Source organism: Giraffa tippelskirchi, chromosome 5, assembly GCF_054371585.1.
Source record: "Giraffa tippelskirchi isolate mGirTip1 chromosome 5, T2T-mGirTip1v1.2.pri, whole genome shotgun sequence".
NCBI classification, from domain to species: Eukaryota; Metazoa; Chordata; class Mammalia; order Artiodactyla; family Giraffidae; genus Giraffa; species Giraffa tippelskirchi.
The window spans coordinates 147897212-147913223 of NC_137279.1; positions in this window are offsets into that span (position 1 = coordinate 147897212).

The following is a 16012-nucleotide window of genomic DNA, read 5'->3' on the forward strand; positions in this document are numbered from 1 at the left end:
AAGGGACCTAATAAGGATCTTTCTTAGTTACCTAATGCGTCACTAAAGGTCTTAAAAGAACACCTGATAAATCCATTTGTTTTTCTGACACAATACCGCAGGTACAACTCCCTCTGAATTGATAAGGCAGAATCTATTAGAGTTTCAAGTATTTCAGTGAAAGAAATAAACAAAAAGAATAATTAAGTCATTACTTGATAAATGAAAGGAAAGATTTCAAGTGGCATCAGACTACAGAATGTCTTCCAAGGGAAACACAAGAGCCATTTACTTTTTAGTTCCAAGTTCATATATGTACATATATAAACACACAATAAGGAAGCAGGCCTAAGAGTAATAAGTGCATCAGTTATTCAAGCATAATTGAAGCAAATTAAGCTGGATGGATATTTTTGGATCTTTTACAAATCAATCCTGATATTGTAGAAATCTTGTGTCATCTTCTCAAAATGAAACTGCCTAAAATAGGCATTTATTTATTTTCTGTTATTTACAGTGTGAGACTACTTACGTATCTCTATTCTCAAAGCACTAATACAATGTCTACTTAGTTCTGGTAAAATACCTAATGTTAACTAAACAAGGATATAATATTTTATAGGTTTCTTATATAATATGTAAAAAACACAGAATTTTAACGTAAAGGGGTGGCATGATGCCCCAAGTCTCTGATTATGACTTATTTTGTGCTGTTGTAAATTTTAGATCAAAGGATAGGATAATGTCTGGACAAGATAATATCAAGAATGACTTTTCCTAACCTGTGTATATTATGAAGATAGCTGTGAGTGGAACTGGGAGGTGAATTAGAGAACATATTGTAATTATCACAGAGGTTTCCACTTTCTGTATTTTATGTCAGGCTATTCCTTAATTCTCTTGCCCTGGTGAATGTCAAGTATTCAACAAACCCTTCTAACTTTCTGAGAATCAGATTATTCTCTGTTTTCTAAATAAATTACTTCCAGAATTTAAGGGTCCAGGGAAAATGGGATAATGGATCTTGTCAATGAAAGCAAGTATATTTACACAAGCATATTAAATTTCAGAAATGAAATCAGGGAGTACTCATCCACCCAGTGAGCCCCCTACTATGCCATTCACCATCTCTTTCCTGGAGCATATCTATCAATAAGAAGGTCAATACCTCAAAATATCTTGGCAACCATGGTGGTTTAGGTTTCCTAGAAATGAGATCCAGCCTAGTCTTCTGTGACAAGGCTAAAAATAATGCATTTTAGCAAACACCTCCACAAAATACAGAAATGAAACTGATTTCTTATTAACTTTTCACTTCATTCAAAAATGCATTTCATATATTCTCATTGAGAAGTAGAGCCATTGCTTTCGTGAAATGCAATATAATTCAGAACATTTTAATCTTTTGTATGCTTCGAGTACACTTTATACTAGTAGGAGTATACTCTTGCCACTCAAGTAGGGAACTTAAATTGTGGAGATGTTCTCATGCATCTTAATGGGATTTTTTTCTTTTGTATCTCTTCTACCACAAAGAATATTAAGCATTGAGAAAACACTATTTGTTCTTACTTATACATATGCCTAACCCTCCCCACATACACATTCCCACACAAACACACAATGAGACAATCTATATGTTAGAAGAAAATGAAACTAAAGCTCTGGATATAATATATTCATAAAAATATATTCTCTTATAGAACTGTAGTTTTAACTGGACAATAATGGGAAAAGAAATTGAAAACTTAAGAAATTCCATTTATTTTAACTTAGGGCCCAAAAAAAGAGCTACACTAGCAGCTGACTTAAAGAAAAAATCTGTATAAGCATTTTCAGCCCATTACAAACAGAAGCAGATGCATTGCCAACCCCTCAGAGATAGAGCTGATAATGAAAATGTTACAGACCTTTAAGTGGAGCATCTCTGCCAGACAAGGTTATAATAGTGAATTTACATTAGGGAAGAAAGCATTCAGTATTTATGATTTGCAATTTTAACTTGTGTTTAAAGTGGTACAGGAGGATTCATGGGGGATTTAATGTTCTAGGAAAGCTATTTGGTCAGTACTGTAAGATTTTATGACCTTTCATTAAGATTTGAAAGTTTAACTGTACACCTTCTGCACTGAATGCAAACCATGCTATCTTTTGCTGCCTGTCCTATGAACATCTCTAATGCCACAGATGAAAGAGGCAGTTAGGAAAACCTTGTATTTTAAAGTGTCTGGCATCAGAAGCTATAAATACAATATTCATCAAAGAATTTCAGAGGACAGAGTGTTAAATGAAAAACCTAGGAAATTGTTTATAGTTTTAAAATTTATACTCTGTGTAAACCAAGAGAAACTTATTTAAAATAATGTAGTTTAGCATCAAGAATCTTTCTCTGGTGAAGAATATTAACAATTTTGGGAAAACAGTTAAATTCATACATGAAGTCATAATTTATTCTACAACCATTCTTTCAATATGTATGACAAAATTTATGGGAGTCATCAACATCATTCAAATAACATTTAGGTTCAAATAAGTCTTCCTGGAATGTTAGGTCCATGAATCGAAGTAAATTGGATGTGGTCAAACAGGAGATGGCAAGAGTGAACATCCACATTTTAGCAATCAGTGAATTAAAATGGATAGGAATGGACAAACTCAATTCAGATGACCATTATATATACTCCTGTGGGCAAGAATACCTAGGAAGAAATGGAGTAGCCCACCTAATTAGCAAAAGAGACCAAAATGCAGAACTTGGGAGCATTTCAAAAATGACAGAATGATCCTGGTTTGTTTCCAAGGAAAATCATTCAATACCACAGTAACACAGTTCTATGCCACAATCACTAAAGCCAAAGGAGCTGAAGTCAAATGGTTCTATGAAAACCTCCAAGACCTTCTAGACCTAACATCAAAACAAGATGTCCTTTTCATCATAGAGGACTGGAATGCAAAGCAGGAAGTCAAGAGACACCTGGAGTAACAGGCAAACCTGGCCTTGGAGTACAAAATGAAGCAAGGGAAAGTTTATCAGAGTTTTGCCAAGGGAACACACTGGTCATAGAAAACACTCTCTTCCAACAACACAAAATACAACTCTACACATGGACATCACCAGATTGTCGATACTGAAATCAGACTGTTTACATTCTTTGCGGCCAAAGATAGAGAAGCTCCTTAGAGTCAGCAAAAACAAGACTGGGAGCTGAGTGCGGCTCAGATCCAGTTCAAGATTCTTTATTGCAAAATTCAGACTTAAATTGAAGAAACTAGGGAAACCACTAGGCCATTCAGGTATGACCTAAATCAAATCCCTTATGATTATACAATGAAAGTGACAAATAGATTCAAGGTATTAGATCTGATAGAGTACCTGAAGAACTATAGATGGGGTTCATAACATTGTACAGGAGGTAGTGGCCAAAACCATCCCAAGAAAAAAAAACACAAATATGCAAATTGGTTGTCCAAGGAAGCCTCACAAACAGCTGAGAAAAGAGAAATGAAAGGCAAAGGAGAAAAGGAAAACCCACTTAATGCAGAGTTCCAAAGAATAGCAAGGAGAGATAAGAAAGCCTTCTTAAGTGAACAATGCAAAGAAGTAGAGGAAAACATAGAATGGGAAAGATTAGAGCTCCCTTCAAGAACATTAGTGGTACCAATGAAATGTTTCATGCAAAAATATGGGCAATAAGGAGAGAAATGGCAAAGAAATAACAGAAGCAGAAGATATTAAGAAGAGGTGGCAAGAATTCACAGAACTGTACAAAAAAAGGTCTTAATAACCAAGATAGCCACAATGGTGTGATCACTCACCTAGAGTAAGACATTCCGGAGTGTGAAGTCAAGTGGACCTGAGGAAGCATTACTATGAATAAAGCTAGCGGAAGTGATGGAATTATAGCTGAACTAATCAAAATCATAAAAGATGATGTTTTTAAAGTGTTACACTCAGTATGCCAAAAGATTTGGAAAACTTAGCAGTGGCCACAGGACTAGAAAAGATCAGTTTTCATTCTAATTCCAAAGAAGGGCAGTGCCAAAGAATGTTCACACCTCCATAGTTGCACTCACTTCACATGTTAGCAAGGTAACACTCAAAATACTTCAAGCTAGGCTTCAACACTAGGTGAACCAAAAACTTTCAGATATGCAAGCTGGATTTAGAAAAGGCACATGCCCTACAAAAGAAAGCACAGAGAGTTGTCTTGCCTCTTCTGATAAGAGAACACACAGCAAGAAACTACTGTCTATGAACCAGAAGGCAGAAAGATCTCAGCAGCTTAATATTAGTTTTCAGTCTCCAGAACTATGAGAGATAAATGATGTTTGTATCAGACATCAAATCTATAGCTATATACATTCATATGAGCGAGGCTTTTGTCTGTAGATGGCTCCTTGCATTCTTCTGGAATGCAAGAAAAACGTCTTGGGTATTGATGTGAAGACACGGTACTTATGCTTTTCAGTTCACTTCAGTTGCTAATCATGTCCGACTCTTTGCGACCCCATGGACTGCAGCACTCCAGGCTTCCCTGCCCATCACCAACTCCCAGAGTTTACCCAAACTCATGTCCACCGAGTCAGTGATGTCATCCAACCATCTAATCCTCTGTCATTCTCTTCTCCTCTGGCCTTCAATCTTTCCCAGCATCAGGGTCTTTTCAAAAGAGTCAGTACTTCGCTACAGGTGGCCAAAATATTGGAGTTTCAGCTTCAGCATCAGTCCTTCCAATGAATATTCAGGACTGATTTCCTTGAGGATAGAGAGGTTGGATCTCCTCACAATCCAAGGGACTCACAAGAGTCTTCTCCAACACCAAAGTTCAAAAGCATGAATTTTTTGGCACTCAGCTTTCTTTTTTAAAAAAATATAAATTTATTTATTTTAATTAGAGGCTAATTACTTTACAATATTGTAGTGTTTTTTCCATACATTGACATGAATCCGCCACGGGTGTACATGTGTTCCCCATCCTGAACCCCTCTCCTACCTCCCTCCCCATCCCATCCCTCTGGATCATCCCAGTGCACCAGCCCCGAGCACCCTGTCTCATGCGTTAAACCTGGACAGACGATCTGTTTCACATATGATAATATACATGTTTCAATGCCATTCTCCCAAATCATCCCACCCTCATCCTCTCCCACAGAGTCCAAAAGACTGTTCTATACGTCTGTGTCTCTTTTGCATGTAGGGTTATTGTTACCATCTTTCTAAATTCCATATATATGTGTTAGTATACTGCATTGTTGTTTTTCTTTCTGGCTTACTTCACTCTGTATAATAGGCTCCAGTTTCATCCACCTCATTACAACTGATTCAAAGGTGTTCTTTTTAATGGCTGAGTAATATTCCGTTGTGTATATGTACCACAGCTTTCTTATCCATTCGTCTGCTGATGGACATCTAGGTTGCTTCCATGTCCAGGCTATTATAAACAGTGCTGCGATGAACATTGGGGTACACAGGCCTCTTTCAACTCTGTTTTCCTCGGTGTGTATGCCCGGCAGTGGGATTGCTCGGTCATAAGGCAGTTCTATTTACAGTTTTTTTAAGGAATCTCCGTACTGTTCTCCATAGTGGCTGTACTAGTTTGCATTCCCACCAACAGTTTAAGAGGGTTCCGTTTTCTCCACACCCTCTCCAGCATTTATTGTTTGTAGACTTTTGGATAGCAGCCATTCTGACTGGCGTGAAATGATACCACAATGTGGTTTTGATTTGCATTTCTCTGATAATGAGTGATTTGAGCATCTTTTCATGTGTTAAAATAAACTCAAAATGGGTTAAAGTTCTAAATGTAAGACCAGAAACTATAAAACTCCTAGAGGAAAACATAGGCAAAACACTCCCTGACATAAATCACAGCAGGATCCTCTATGATCCACCTCCCAGAGTATTGGAAATAAAAGCAAAAATAAACAAATGGGACCTAATTAAACTTAAAAGCTTTTGCACAACAAAGGAAACTATAAGCAAGGTGAAAAGACAGCCTTCAGAATGGGAGACAATAATAGCAAATGAAGCAACTGACAAATAATTAATCTCAAAAATATACAAGCTACTCCTGCACCTCAATTCCAGAAAAATAAACAACCCAAACAAAAAATGGGCCAAAGAACTAAACAGACATTTCTCAAAAGAAGACTCAGCTTTCTTTACAGTCCAACTATCACATCCATACATGACTACTGGAAAAACCATGGCTTTTTCCAGACCTTTGTCAGCAAAGTAATGTTTCTGCTTTTTAATATGCTGTTTAGTTTGATTATACCTTTTACTCCAAGGTGCGAGCATTTCTTAATTTCATGGCTGCAGTCACCATCTGCAGTGATTTTGAAGCCTCTAAAAATAAAGTCTGTCACTGTTTCCATTGTTTCTGGATCTATTTGCCATGAAGTGATGGGACTGGATGCCGTGATCTTAGTTTTCTGAATGTTGAGTCTTTAGCCAACTTTTTCACTCTCCTCTTTCATTTTCTGGAGAAGGCAATGGCAATCCACTACAGTACTCTTGCCTGGAGAATCCCAGGGACGGGGGAGCCTGGTGGGCTGCTGTCTATGGGGTTGCACAGAGTTGGGACGACTGAAGCGACTTAGCAGCAGCAGCAGCTTTCACTTTCATCAAGAGGCTCTTCAGTTCTTCTTCGCTTTCTACCATAAGACTGATGTCATCTGTGTATCTGAGGTTACTGAACTTTCTCCCAGCAACCTTGATTCCAGCTTGTGCTTCATCCAGCCTGGCATTTCACATTATATACTCTGCATACAAGTTAAATAAGCAGGGTGACAATAGACAGCCTTGACATACTCCTTTTCCTATTTGGAACCAGTCTGCTGTTCTATGTTCAGTTCTAACTGTTGCTTCCTGACCTGCATACAGATTTCTCAGGAGGCTGGTTAGGTGGTCTGGTATTCTCATCTCTTTAAGAATTTTCCACAGTTTGTGGTGATCCACCCAGTCAAAGGCTTTGGCGTATCAATAAAGCAGAAGTAGACGTTTTTCTGGAACTCTCTTGCTTTTTCAATGATACAGTGGATGTTGGCAATTTGATCTCTGGTTCCTCTGCCTTTTTTAAATCCAGCTTGAAAATCTGGAAGTTCATGGATCATGACAGCACATGGATCATGTGCTGTTGAAGCCTGGCTTGGAGAATTTTGAGCATTACTTTGCTAGCTTGTGAAATGAGTGCAATTGTGTGGTAGTTTGAACATTCTTTGGCATTGCCTTCCTTTGAGATTGGAATGAAAACTGACCTTTTCCAGTCATGTGGCCACTGCTGAGTTTTCCAAATTTGCTGGCATATTGAGTGCAGCATTTTCACAGAATCATCTTTTAGGATTTGAACTAGCTCAACTGGAATTCCATCACCTCCACTAGCTTTCTTCGTAGTGATGTTTCCTAAGGCCCACTTGACTTCGTATTCCAGGACGTCTGGCTCTAGGTGTGTGATTACACTGTCATGGTTATCTGGGTCATGAAGATCTTTTTTGTATAGTTCTTCTGTGTATTCTTGCTACCTCTTATTAATATCTTAAGAAGATATCTTAATATCTTTCACTTCTGTTAGGTCCATACTATTTCTGTCCTTTATTGTGCCCATCTTTGCTTATCATTAACTTCTGCTTCTTAATTGTTTATTTCTTTTATTGTGTTTAATCTACTATGTGTTCTAAATTCTAAGATTGAATACTGATTACTTATTTAGACCTGCATATTATTTACTGTTTCTTAATTTTTAAATATATGAGTATTATCTACTTTTTTCTTGTTATTGATTTGTACCTTAAATATGTTGTGATCAGGGAAAGCTGTTTGTATGATTCTATCCTTTGTTACTTGTTGAGACTTTCTTGACGGATTACCACATGGTCATTTTATCAATAATAAGTTTTTACCCTATCTCACAATTTAAAATATTTTTGTTGCGTATATAAATCCTTTTATAGTAAATAATGTAATTTAACATTCACATTCACTTTTGAAGGTGAGATATTTTCCTCTTGCCAAGAGGTCTGTTTTAATTTTACTTTTTGTCCATCTCAAAGTAATGAATTCTTTTGTTTTTCTTAGGTTGGCTATTTTCCTGATAAAATATTGACTGAATATAGGATACCAATTTGATAAGTATATTCTTCCAGTATGTTAAAGATGCAGGTTTCTAATTTCCATTGTTTCTTTAGAAAATTTAGTTGTCAGTCTTACTTCTCTGAAGAAAATCAGTCTTTATTTCTCCTACTACTTTTAAGATTCTCTCTCTTTTTTTGCTTTAAGCAAGGATTCTGAAAGGCATGTTTAGAAAAAGTTCTTTGTTTTCATTATTTAGAATTCCTAAGACTCCTGGAATGCATGGTTTACTGTATTTCTCATTTGTAAATTTCTATTTCCTTATAAATGTTAATATTGCTTTTGGACCATCTCTCTTTTCCTGCTGGCACTTCTATTTTACTTTTGTTAAATCTTCATTTTATATACCTTTTGTTGCTCATGCTTCTTCCTAAATTTCCTTTTACCTAATTTCCAGTTCAATAATTCTTCAGTTTAATCTATATCTAGATCATACACTAAATTCTTAGTTTGGAGGCTTTTCGTTTAGCTCTAAGATCTATTTGTCAGTGCTTCTTATTTTTTTAATGTTTAGCTACCTGCTAAAAGTTACAGTTATTTTAAAGTCTCTGTCTGGTATCTCCAGTGCTCTTGTGGATCACAGAATCTAAAACAATAAATTAAATACAAAAATTTAGAAAGAGTGTGAGAGTTGGACGGTGAAGAAAGCTAAGCACCGCAGAATTGATGCTTTTGAACTGTGGTGTTGGAGAAGACTCTTGAGAGTCCCTTGGACTGCAAGGAGATCCAATCAATCCATCCTAAAGGAGATCAATCCTGGGTGTACATTGGAAGGACTGATGTTGAAGTTGAAACTCCAATACTTTGGCCACCTCACACGAAGTGTTGACTCATTGGAAAAGACCCTGATGCTGGGTAGGATTGGGGGCAGGAGGAGAAGGGGACAACAGAGGATGAGATGGTTGGATGGCATCACTGACTCGACAGACATGGGTTTGCGTAGACTCCGGGAGTTGGCGATGGACAGGGAGGTCTGGCATGATGCGGTTCATGGGGTCACAGAGAGTCGGACATGACTGAGAGACTGAACTGAACTGAACTGAGATCATACACTAAATTCTTAGTTTGGAGGCTTTTCGTTTTAGCTCTAAGATCTATTTGCCAATGCTTCTTATTTTTTAATGTTTAGTTACCTGCTAAAGGTTACAGTTATTTTAAAGTCTCTGTCTGGTATCTCCAGTGCTCTTGTGGATCATAGAATCTAAAACATAATAAATTAAATACAAAAATTTAGAAGGAATGAATTAATAAAAAGCAGATATTAATGAAATAAAAACCAATATAAAATTGAAGGGACTAATATAGCCCAAAGTTGACTCTTTTGAAAAAACTGATAAAATTGATTAATTACTGGCAAGACCACATGCATCTGCTTCTGTTATTTTCCTTCTTTTATGATTACTTCACATTGTCCTGATTGTTCATGTGACAGACTTGTTTTTTGTTTACTCTATTAATGACAAATTATTAGTAAAAAGAAAAAAAAAAGTTTCCTAGCTAGGATAATGTCTTCTTTCAAAGACGGTATGTATTTGCTGTTTATAGAGTCTTGGAACCAAGGATAATCTTAATCCAATATCAGGGACTAAGATGATTTATTGCTAAATTTTTGTCTTCGCTAATGCTTGTCTCCAATACATCATTACAGCTTATTTTCTCCTAATACCTTCGAAAATATTATTTTGGTATATATATATGTATATATATATACACACACATACTTATATGTAAAACTTTATTGTTTCCGATTTTTCTCAGTGGTGGATTTAGTCTCCTATTACTGGAAGCCAAAGACTATAATTCAGAATTAAAAGAAGAGTATCACCTTCTTAGATAGAAATTGAAATAACTAGCTTATTTTAGAATATTCCAGTGCTTCCTTTATAAAAGAGGGCATTTGTCATCATTTGATAATGGCTGGCTCCCTTCAAGAAAGATTTCTGGCCTCTGTGAGCCACCTGAGGAGTCTTCCTCAGTTCTTGCTTTCTACTATATATTTTTTTTAAATCAATGATATGTACAGATTCAGGGAAATTTCAAGATCAAAACAAGTTCTAGATTTTTAGTATTAAAATATTTTATTATAGATTTGGAACCAAATTGTTTTATCACCTTCTACAATTTTCATTATTTAAATAAGATTTTCATGCCAAGGTAAAGAATAAAAATACCTTACTACCATAAAAGGACAATTTGTACTTTATATAATAGGATACATTTATCTTAATTTCTTTAAAGTTCTTCAATTGATATGCAACTAAATTTAACCTAAATGGGGAGCTTTTGACAAGCTGTATATCACTGAGGTAGTGAATGGTATGAAAATAATAATGGTAATTTTCAATAATGACAGTTTTAGAACTATTCACACTCCTTTAAAAACTATCATGGTTTCAATACATTCCCATGAAAGTATCCAACAAAATGTCCTAAATACATTGTGCATTGCTTTATTAGGCAATTTTTACATATTTCCGTTAAAATTGTTTCATATTTGAAACACGTGCTAATAAATGAGTAATACCTGCTTGAAAAAATGTGTCACATTTGACAGAAAATGTTACCTTAATAACAAAATAGACATTAATTTAGTTTAAAAATTGACTCTATCATAAGAAGACAACCCAGGGACTTCTTAGTATTTGTGTTTTTATATGAATATGAGCAGACACATACATGTTACCTAAAATATCAAACACATATTGGACAGTGAAAGGAAGAAAGTCACTCTGGAAGAAACCAACCAAGTGAAAAAATAAGTCCTGAAATATTCCATCTTAACTTTAGCTAAGTTTGTAAGTTCTGAAAAAATATGGTGTGTTTTTTTCCTCTCAAAAATAGAATCTTTTTTACAAAGAATTTCCAAGTGATGGAGATGTTTTAAAATACAACTACACTATAAGGCGCAATGAAACATAGCAGGGGTAGGAAGAAAAATACAGGCCTGAAGCAAGATATTTCTGCCAGTCTACCAGAATATTAATACCCTAAATCATCATGGCAGCTTACTAGTGCACCAAAGAACTAAATTTCTGACAAGTCCATTGACTTCAGACTAGGAATATACTTTTATTAAAAATTAGCCTAAGACTTTTCATGATTATATAAATTAATATTACTCTAAATCAACACTCTGCACGTAAGTACAAGTGGATCAAAACTTAAGCACACTTCCCAAATATTTTATAATATTATCAGCTAATAATAAAGCCTATTAAAAGTTATTACTAAGAAATGTAGCAGGGAAATTATTTGGCCAAAAAGTTTGGGAAATATTAGAATTGACAAAGAGGTTCATTTATAATAGAATTTCTAAAGCTTGTAAAATGCTAACCTGTATTTTGAATATCCAAGTAATATAGTATTTCACTTTCTGCAAGTGTTTTTCCTTCCTCCTCCCCTGGAATTTCAATTATTGGGACTTGTTTGGAAAAGATTGGAAACCACCAGTTTCCATGACAGCATATTACAAGCTTATTGCTTCAGCATCAGAGGTATTGATACATGTTCGTATACAAAGAGGTTTGGATGAGGCTTCCTTATTTTCTCTTGTATATTTATTTTAAGTAGTACTTGGAAGGTGATTAAAATATCCTGCCAGCATAGACCTGGTGTTTTATTTTCCAAAAGCAGATGAATTCATTTTGAGGCAGTAATTGTTGGGGACCTTTTGGAGGAGACAACTAGTAAGATAGCTCAGAGAGAGCTATTTGTTTTTTATCCAGTTTGGGTATTATTTTTCTTAGTTTGTAATTTTTCCTTAGTGATCTGAGAATTTGTCAAAGACATTTCTAGAGACATGTTTTGAGGAGCTATGAAGAGAAGCTGGGACATGTGAGATGAAAGGAGAAAAGAGTATGGCCCTCTCATAAAAAGATAACAAAGAACTGAAAAAAAGAAAAAACAACTAGTTTGTTCACACACACACACACATACACACACGCAAATATATATGTATCCTGAAAAATTACAGGGAACTAAGTTACAACAATACCAGCTTTCCACTTTTACATAACACTTAAATGTGTTTATTACTCATTTATTTTACTTTTTGTCATTTTTCCATATATTTAATAGACTGAAATGTTTCCTGCAAAACATAAAGGAGAAGGACCTGCTGTGTATATGTTCATGTTGGGAGACACTAAGAGAAGCGATATTTAAAAACACACACACACACACACACACACACAACAACAGCTTTCTTGAGGTATAATTTGCTTATTTGAAGCATGAAATTAAATGGTTTTGGGTATATACATAGATCCATGAAGCCGTCACTACAGTCAAGTTTGGAACATCTCCATTTGATACATTTCAGAAACACTACACTAGACACTGTGCTAGCTACCAAGTATATAATAAAGAACTATTAAGTTCATAGTCTTCTGAGGGATTCCTATGTAAAACTAATAACTGATAGATAATAAGTACATCATTGATAATAATAAGGTGCCCTGGGACAATAACAGGATGCATCTAAGTTAGACTCAGGATTTAGAGAAGATGCCTAAAGAAATGAAGTTCGAGCTGATATTTGATGATAAGTAGACATTTTATGGCTAAAGAAGAGTAGAAAATATGAGTTTTCCAGCCATAAATTAGCATATGCATAGGCCTTTGACTAGAAAAAGTTTGATTCCTTTCAGAAGCAGAAATAATGTTCCATTATGTAGTGATAATCATACAATGTGAAGAATTTAGAAAGCAGTCACATTCTCTGGTTAATGGTATGCATACTAAATGTCCTAGTGTACTATTATTTGCAACTTATTTTAAAATCCATCAAAGAAAAAGATAGATCTATGAACAAGCAGAAGAATGGATAGAAGAATAGATATGTTACAAAGCAGCTATAAATTTAATTGAAAAATATAAGTACTGATGTATGGATGTTCATTATATAAGTCTTTCGATTGCTTTGTTTGCTTGAAAATGTATAAGGTATTGAAGAAAAATACCTTATATTAACACACGGTTGAGGGAATTTAAGTTAAGAAAGAATGTGTTGGGTGAACTCTGATTGATTGATCTCTAAGGTGCTTTTAATGTCCCATTATTCTATGAATAAAAACATCAAGAATTTAGTTTTATTTTAAACTATAGTTATCTCAACCAGTGCAGCTGAACTACTGGATGAAACTCTTAAGTTTGAAAGCACTATATAAATTGGCAATGCATATTCCATTTTCTCAAGGACATATGAATTAGTCATTTTAGCTACCCATTAGTCCCAGAGCAGTCCTGTGATTAGTTTCAGAATTGTCCAGTGATTATGTTCAATTGTTGGGGAAGAAAATCAGTGAAACTGGAGGGTTTTGTTCAATATAGCCCATACTTAACAGAAATAATTCAGACTATAAAGTATTTCTACTTTCCATTGCCAAGTACTGTTTCAAGGCAGTAAGTGCAATTTCAAGGAAATCAAAATAGGGATAGTATTTTTGTTATTTTCAATTTAGCCCATGGGCTAGGAACTTTACCTTCATTATTATATTTAATTTACAAAAACTCTTATAAGTTTCATTTTATAACTTCTACTGTAAATCTATCATTTAAACCCAGGTTGTCATTGAGCATGGTTGGGGATGAGGACAGAAAGAGCTATAGAAGTCGCACAATATTCACTTACATAAATAAAATATGCTCTTTTTTTGTTGTTCAGGAATTGATGATATCATTTTTCCTATTTTATTTGACAGGCAAAATGTTTGTATTAAGAGTCTATAGTGCCAGAATTAATAATACATTATGGGGGTCAAAAAGCAACAGATAGAACCAGATATGGAACAATTGAGTGGTTCAAAATTGGGAAAGGAGTTTGTCAGGTTGTATATTGTCACCCTACTTATTTAACTTATATGTAGAATACATCACATGAGATGCCATGCTGGATGAATCACAAGCTGGACTCAAGATTGCCAGGAAAAATATCAACAACTTCAGATACATAGATTAATTCATTCTAATGGCAGAAAGTGAAGAGGAACTACAGAGCCTCTTTATGAGAATGAAAGAGAAGAGTGAAAAAGCCAGCTTAAAATTCAACATTAAAAAAAACTTAGATCATGACATCCAGTCTCATCACTTCATGGCAAATGGAAGGAGAAAAAGTGGAAGTAGTGACAGATTTTCTTTTACTGGGCTCTAAAATCACTGCAGATGGTGACAGCAACCATGAAATTAAAAAAAATCCCACTCCTAGGCATATACCCTGAGGAAACCAAAATTGAAAAACACATGTATCCCATTGTTCATTGAAGCACTACTTACAATAGCTAGAACATGAAAGCAACCTAGATGTCCATCAATAGATGAATGGATAAAGAAGTAGTGGTACATATATTCAATGGGATATTACTGAGCCATACAAAGAAACACACTTGAGTCAGTTCTAATGAAGTGGATGAACCTAGAACCTATTACGCAGAGTGAAGTAAGGCAGAAAGAGAAAGATAAATATCATATTCTAATTAATGCACATACATGGAATCTAGAAAAATGGTACTGAATAATTTATTTACAGGGCAGCAATGAAGAAACAGACATAGAGAATAAACTTATGGACATGGGGAGAGGGGAAGAGAGGGTAAGATGTATGGAAAGAGTAACATGGAAATATATACTATCATATGTAAAATAGATAGCCAACAGGAATTTGCTGTATGGCTCAGGAAATACAAACAGGAGCTATGTATCAACCTAGAGGGGTGGATGGAAGGGAGATGGGAGGGAGGTTCAAAAGGGAGGGGATATGTGTATACCTATGACTGATTCATGTTGAGGTTTGACAGAAAACAACAAAATTCTGTAATGCAATTATCCTTCAATAAAAAAAAAAAAGTAAATAATGAAAAAAAAAAGATGCTTGCTTCTTGAAAGGAAAGCTGTGACAAACCTAGACAGCATATTAAAAAGCAGAGACATCACTTTGCTGACAAAGGTCCATATAGTCAAACTGTGGTTTTTCCAGTAGTCGTGTCTGGATGTGAGAGTTGGACCATAAAGAAGGCTGAGCACCAAAGAGTTGATGCTTTTGAATTGTGGTGTTGGAGAAGACTCTCGAGAGTCCCTTTGATACCAAGGAGATCAAACCAGTCAATCCTAAAGGAAATCAACCCTGAATGCTCACTAGAGGGTTGAAGTAATTAGGGCTAGTAATTGATGCTGAAGCTGAAACTCCAATACTTTTGCCACCTTATGGGAAGAACTGACTCATTTGAAAAGACCCTGATACTGGGAAAGATTAAAGGCAAAAGGAGAAGGGGGCTGCAGAAAATGAGATAAATAGATAGCATCACTGACTCAACGGACATGAATTTTAGCAAACTGTGGGAAATAGTGAAGGACAGAGGAACCTGGTCTGCTGCAGTCCATGGCGTCACCGTTGTACATGCTTTAACAAGTGAACAACAACAACAACAAATTGCAGTAATAAAAATTGAATTACAGTTCTGGCATCCTGGTAGAAAGCCTAAGATACATGTCCAGTAAAAGCAATAAAAATCCCTGAAGAGTACTGCATTGAGAAACTTTTATACAGCTTAAGTACAGTGTATAATTGGAAGATGTACAATGTGGCATCCATTTCAGTGACACTAAATACTCAGATTACAACAAACACCTAATAAATTCCCAAGAACTTGATTACTCAAGCCTGTATGAGTCAGCTTGGACTAACATAATGAAAAATTACAGAGTGGATGACCTAAAAAACAGAAGCTTATTTTTTCACAGTTCTGAGGAGTTGGAAGTTGGAGATCAGGGTGACAGGATGGTCAGATTCTCATGAGAATTCTCTTCAGAGAGCTTGCAGCTGATTGTCTTCTTACAGAATCTTCACCTGGCAGAGAAAGAGAGAGAGAGAAAGAGAGATGGAGGAAGGGAGGGAAGACACAGAGT